The sequence below is a fragment of the Rhinolophus ferrumequinum genome, chromosome 2 (assembly GCF_004115265.2).
Source record: "Rhinolophus ferrumequinum isolate MPI-CBG mRhiFer1 chromosome 2, mRhiFer1_v1.p, whole genome shotgun sequence".
NCBI classification, from domain to species: domain Eukaryota; kingdom Metazoa; phylum Chordata; class Mammalia; order Chiroptera; family Rhinolophidae; genus Rhinolophus; species Rhinolophus ferrumequinum.
This window is the reverse complement of record NC_046285.1, coordinates 25,961,585-25,969,053: the sequence shown is the minus strand read 5'-3', so window position 1 is coordinate 25,969,053 and position 7,469 is coordinate 25,961,585.

Sequence of the window (7,469 nt, the reverse complement as noted above, 5' to 3'; positions counted from 1 at the left end):
TACTCATTTAGGTGATTAAATATCTCGGTTATACCTATTATGTTTTGATTTATAGATGACTCTTAGGTAAATTTATTTTCCCTATATCTAATGGCTTATGTTCTCACATCATCAGTAATCTCTTTTGTTCTCTTTTGCTCTCATTTTCTACAATTTTGGGCTTTTGAGAGTCTGAAGATAAATGTTGAAGAACTATTTTGCAAAAGATATTAATAAAAATATCTTTTGTGATTTTTTTAATCAAAAGAAACTTGACTATGCCAAAGCATAGAAAGGCACTCTGTAATTATTAATCTCATATAGAAAATTAAAAAAAAAAATGTATTCTGAGTAATTGCAACCAGCGGCCTTGGCCATGAATATTATACATCCTTAGTATAGATCCTGGAAAAAAGTACTTTTAATGCTAACTAGTATGTATGAGTTTGCTGAGTAGGTGAAGTGGATAAAGGTTAGCCCCCGAAGACCAACATATATAAATATAAAAGAAAAGAGCCACTTTAAAAGAAGTGGCTAACACTCCATTCTCATGAGATTATAGCTTTTTAGCTCTTCTTGTATAGATATTTCTGTTGAGCTTCACTTTTCCAGGGTAAACCACACACCTCACCCTTCTTCTTCCACAAAGAACTCAATGCATTAATATTTTATATGAGATTATTTCATATTTATTTAAGTGATGGAAATATATTCCATATATTATAATTTTAATCTTTGTCTATAGGGTAATAAATGATGTTTTGTCCAAAATGTTTGAAAGTATTTTACAGTGTTCCTAATGTCTCATCTAGAGCCTATTCTTATTATGGAGAAGAAAGTTTTCATTATTCATAGGAGTTCAACATTCATCAACTGCATTTTACTACTGTATCAAGTTGTTGATATGTAAGTAAAAAAAAAAGAGATTGTTTGACAGTCTTATTTTATAAACTTTACATCACCTATTTTCATAGTTCTTATATTGACATTTGTATTATGGTAACATTTTTTGAAAACAATTACTAAAAATCTATAATTAGAAAATACAATATTATCAGATAGGTTTTGTGTAATTATAAAGACCAATTACATTTTAATGTTCATCCAAATTTTTTTTGTTTTGTTTTTTGGAAACCATTTTTTTTGGTGAAATTAAATTGGACCTGTTCATCAGCTAAAATAAGAGCTGTTGTAAAACACACAATTCCCTGCATATGCAATATATGAGACTGCAGATTTAGGTCTCTGACTCTTAAAAAAAAAGTCAGTGCAGTATTTTAAAGGGATGTCCAGAAAAATAAAGGGTTTTTCTTAGGGGATAATAGAGGGTTTTCCCTTTGAAGAAAAGTAGATTGCACTTTGAGACTATCCTTTGAGATGTTTGTTTGAAATGTTAATTAGAGTAGCTGGTTTAGCAAGGATTAGGACAAGAGCTAAACATCACTGACAGCAAGATTCCTTCTCCTGGGAATGTTTCTGTCTCAGAGACTGCTGTGATGTTTAAAGTGGATGAAGTTACTGCATGCCATCCAGGAAAAATGTGGCAAAGACCACACCATTTGTGAATGTATCTTAATATTCACTATTGAACCACAAACATTTTATTTTTTAAATTATTCATCTTTGAAAAGTTCAAAAATTCAGTAAGAGTACATTACACTAATGTCTTGATTTATGATGTGCTTATATATCTTACATTTCTTCGTGTGAACAGTTTCATTATTTTAGATTATTTTTTTCTAAAATGTATCTTCAGAGACAATACTTCATTAGTTGCCAAAATACAAATGTACAAATTCTAATAGCAATTTCAAATATTTAATTATTCATTAATTCATTTAGAATTATCGAGCCTTCCATATAGGTCATGCTTTCAAAAGTATAGACATAGAACCTGACCTTATGAGGTTTATGCTTCAGTGCAGGCACAGATTTAGTCAAAATGTGGTGTGATACATGCTTGATAGGAAGTAAGGAGAGGGGTGCTCTATGTGCACATAGAGGAATTTCTAACATTGCTTGGGAGGCATCAGAAAAATTTTTCTGAAAGAGGTGACATTGTGAGTGAAATAAAGAATCTGAGTAAGAATTAGTTAGGCATAGAGGGAAGAAGTTGTGGCATGGAAAGTCATCTTGAAAAGGATCAGCTCTGTATTAGAAAGAGAGTCTTAGAAAGCCTATACAAGGAGCAGGGAAAGGAGGCAAAAACCGACCACTAAGATTTGCCATGTTCATGGAATAAGGCTTGGGCTGAGTGAATGAATGAATGACATGCAAACTAATGTTTTGCAACTGGCCTAACTCGCTTGTTTATTGACCAAAGGGAATACAACAGGTCTCCCACTGAGAACTCCTTGGAACTCTTTCAAAGCCAATATTCTTGGCAAGCATTGTGGGGGTTCAAATCAGAGACTCAGCCCCGCTGTGAACAAAAACAGCTATGATGAGTTTGGGTTATTTACATGTCTCACCTGAGACTCTTGATGCTTGCCTATATTTTCTTTCTTTCTCTGCTCCCTACTGATTGACTTTAAATAAGAGCCTCATGGTAGTGAGGCTGGTAAATCCTTTCAAATATCAAAACAGGGCAAAACAATATGTCTGCTTTTTATTATCTTTACTGTTAGGTATAGAAAATGAAGCGGTTGCTAGATTAATAATTATATGGCAGATACAATGGGCTATGATGACATTTTCCAGGATTGATAACAAATCCAGGAATGCAGTTATAACCAGCCAATGATCAGCATCAGAACCTGACTGAGTTTATAATCATCTATAATCTTTCTCCACAATCTGGCTTTTGCACTAGCCAATCAGAGATACATATATGTGGTAGGATTTACCCCCAAATAACCTCTGAGTGTTTGATGGCACCACTAATCCCTGGAATATTCCAAATAACGTACCATTTACTTTTGTTTACTATCCTTGCAGGATGAGAGAACAGTTTGTCGGGGCTTCCGCTTGGGTATTTTTATAATATTATCTCTTAATCCATGGATCAGGCACTAAACATAGGTCCTCTACCAGTTACTAATTATATTTATTCCCTGCACATATTCTAGAGCTGGGGAAGTAAATATAAAGGTTCTACAGCCCCGCTGCACCCACTGTAAGATGACTAATGGCAAAATCTCCATTAGTCTTCACTCTAGTTAGGGCACAGTTATGTGTTTTTGGGTCTCAAGGGTTTATGGTTATTTCAAAGACAATATCCAGTACATCACATTATATTTGTACCCTAGCCATGCCCTGATACGGCATAACTCTGGAAAATGGAAATAGGAAACTCTGGGAGGATAGATAAAAGAGTCAAGTTATTCCATTGACCCATTACAGGGCACTTCAACAGAGTAAACCATGAGGGAGGCTCTGGTGCCATGAACTTTGCTGAACTGCTTGATAGTAAGTTGTAGATATCATGAATTTTTAAACCACAAATATTTCAGTTTATACGTCCTAAGAACAAGATCAGCCTCTTAGGCAACCAATGTAAAAATTTCCAATTCAGTATATTTACAATTAATGCAATTACTGTTATTTAATATACAGTCCATACTTAAATTTTACTAAGTTAAATTGTGCCAATAGAGCCAATTAAAGCTTTTTTCTTAAAGGAAAAAAAAAGGCCTTGGATGCAATGCAGAATCACATATTGAATTTATTTGTCAGTTGTCTTTAGTTTTCTATCTTTTCCAACACTGAGATCTTTAAAGAGTACAGACCAATTGAAATATTTTATAATAAGGGACATTGTAAAATGTTCCATGATTTGTGTGTGCCTGATTGTTTTCTCATGAACAACCATGCTGTGATGAGTAACAGAGTGACTGAATATATCATTCCCATTTTCCATGTGTATTTAGTCTTCAGATTGTTCCCTACACTAAGGGTGAGAAATATAGAAAGTGGAGGCAGCCATTGAGTCCAGGGATCCATTAACCTACCTAACAGACTTTTCAAACCAGTCTCCGATGACTGAACCAAACTATTAAATTGACTCTCAGGTAAGGTCACCTATGTCAATAGATTTGACACAATCATGCCTTCTATTCAGCTTCCTTTGTCTGACACCCTTAAAATCTATATCTACATAGATATACTACCCAGAATAGGCGAGTAACACATTTGGTCTAAGTTGTCTTTTTTGGAAGTTGTCTTTGTGATTCTCTGTCTGGGATTTCTTGAGCACTAATTCTCCTTCGAGGCTGGGAGTCAGTGAGAGGCAGTGGAGGTCAGTCCTGAGGAGAATCATCATTGATTTATAAGGAGGCTCCTTCAGACCCTGTCATTAAAGCCTTTACTCAGGAAAATTAGGTTTCTTCAGAAAGTTGAAGTTTATACTCTTACTTCTCATTCCAAGAAAATAATACCATCATTTTCTTCCTTGCCTTCTTCAGTTCCACAATTGCATTTCCCTTTTATTTGGCTTCTAACCTCATAGATATCTGGACCTTAAAGTATTCTATTATATCAGTATAGACTCAGTGGATCTGAAACTATCACTCAAAACAAAATCTAGTCACTAACAGTTATAAATTATATCTGAAATGCTGAATTTATTTTATTTGGGAAGAATTCATAATTACCCATCTCATTATCAATAATTCAACTATTTGAAGAAATTGAAAGCAAGTCATATTCAAGAGGAATTTTTTGTTTGTTTTATTTTTTTTTAGGATGCTTAATCAATGCACATTCTTCCTTAGAATTCCAAACTGAGAAACGTTCAACTGGTATAATTTGCCCAATCTATGTTATTTTCTATTATAAAATCTTTAAAGACAATTTAAAGATTGTCTTAAAATCTTTCTATTATAAAATTCTTTAAAGACAATCCCCATGCTTTTTATGCCATAATAGTGTGGAAGAGCAAAGTATTTAAAGAATTATCACCATATTCACATAGTTCCCGAAGATCGATTACAACAAAATTTGTTTTCTTGACACAGTGTTTCCATTAGCAGAGAGAAGCCACAATTCTAGGTATTAAATTTGGTAACTTCTATAAAGTCAGCCTATTTATGATGGTGTCTATCTTAGTTATTTTTTAGTGTAAACAGTTAACTCTTTAAACATATAATAAGATAGTTATTTCACGTTTAATTGAGGACTGAAAATACTAGTACAGCTTGCTAACCCAAAACAAACAAAAAAACAACACAGAGATTTATATACTTTGAATTAGTTGGATTTTCAAAATCCTTTGAATCTTACAAGATAAGAGTTTCATGTATTATAGCAGAAAGGATTTTCTATAGGTGAATAATTTTTATATAACTTTGGAACACACATTTTTACTCTGATAAAAATAAATCATAATTATCAATACAATTTTCTAGTATCTTGAGTAATTACTAAGTAATTAAAATTATGTGATTCTTTTTTCCTATGGAAAATTACATTAAATTTAGAATTTATGCATTTATCTTCATTGTTACAATATATAACAGTCATAGCATACAATTAAGTATATCTAATAGAAACTTTATAACATGTTTATATAGAAAATGGGTAATTAATTATTATTTTCCTTGAAAATGCAATGGTATGATCCAGGTATACTTATTGGGATAATACAGACTTATGAATCCATTAAATTCTTTATTACATTAACACTAAAGCTTTTAAAAGTAAAAAAAAAAATTATAATACAAAAAGAAGCTAAAACAAAAACTAAAAGTGTGCTACCTGCTTTTGTGAACTAATAAGTTGTTCGAAACACATAACTATATATTTCCTTACAATTTTGATTCCAAAATGAAAGACAGGCATAACTTCTCACCAAATATTTTATACCAATGCATTTATACAACTATTGCATCAATTTATGAATATTTTTAATGAGTCTATTTTATGTCAACACTTCAAATTTGTTGAAATGTACCTAAGTGAATCTTAAAATCCGCTCTGTACCTAAGTGAACTAGTAAAATATTTTGATGATTAAAATAGCATAACTATTGATTGAAATAGAATATCCTAAAGTTTAGGTTGAATTTTATCTCATGTAAGTGTTAATTCAAACACTACAGAGGATATGAAATGTTACCCTACATGTACAGTTATATATTTAAATAAATACAGATAAAATTACAGATATAGGTATGCAAAGTATGACAGTTAAGTTTGTGACCTGTCACTAACCTTTTTTCATATCAGAAGAATTATTCATTATGAATTTGTACCAACTGGACAAACAGTTAACCAAGTTTACTATATAGAAGTGCTGAAAAGGCTGTGTGAAAAAGTTAGAAGACCTGAACTTTTTGCCACCAATTCATAGCTCTTGCATCACGACAGAGCACCAGCTCACAGGGCACTGTCTGTGAGGCAGTTTTTAGCCAGTAAACAAATAACTGTGGTGGAATACCCTCCCTACTCACCTGATCTGGCTCCCAATGACTTCTTTCTTTACTCAAAGATTAAGAAAATATTGAAAGGTAGACATTTTGATGACATTCAGAACATCAAGGGTAATACGCCGACAGCTCCGATGGACATTACAGAAAAAGAGTTCCAAAATTGCTTTGAAGGGTGGACTAGGCGCTGGCGTTGGGGCATAGCTTCCCAAGGGGAGTACTTCGAAGATGACTATAGTGATATTCAGGAATGAGGTATGTAGCACTTTTTCTAGCATGAGATTGCGAACTTAATTGCCTGACCTTGTGAGAGACTAGCAGAAACACCGGGTCTCTGGGTCAGTGATAAGACTTTATTTACTTCCAGCAGTTACCGTGGGCAGAACATTGCAGCCTAGCTCTCTCTATGCCTAGTTGCCTGCCCACAATGTGAACAGCGACACATGAAGAAGGGTACATATATCACAGAACTGTTTTGCAGGCTAGGGATTCAGAAATATGAATTTCTGTGCTTATATAGAAAGAGGACAACTATCCCTCACTCCCTACTAAGAGGGAAATAATTCTAATCTCCTCAACATAAACAAAATTTCTTCTGTGAAAAGGTGGGATAGGATCCTGGGTTTTATCTTTTGAATTTTTTTTTTTTTAAAGATTTTATTGGGGAAGGGGAATAGGACTTTATTGGGGAACAGTGTGTACTTCCAGGACTTTTTTCCAAGTCAAGTTATTGTTCTTTCAATTTTAATTGTGGAGGGTGCCGTTCAACTTCAAGTTGTTGTCCTTTCAGTCTTAGTTGTGGAGGGCACAGCTCAGCTCCAGGTCCAGTTGCCATTGCTAGTTGCAGGGGGCACAGCCCACCATCCCTTGTGGGAGTCGAACCGGCAACCTTGTGGTTGAGAGCCCACTGGCCCACGTGGGAATCGAACAGGCAGACTTCAGAGTTAGGAGCACAGAGCTCCAACTTCCTGAGCCACTGGGTCGGCCCCTATCCTTTGAAATTTAAATAAATCTCTCCTGAGGAAGACAAAGGAAGCCTCTGGAGTTAGAGCCCAGAGTTTTTATCCCTTTTGAAATGTAATCACATAGGAAGATAAGCTCTGTGTTCCTCTGGTAAACTAGGTTG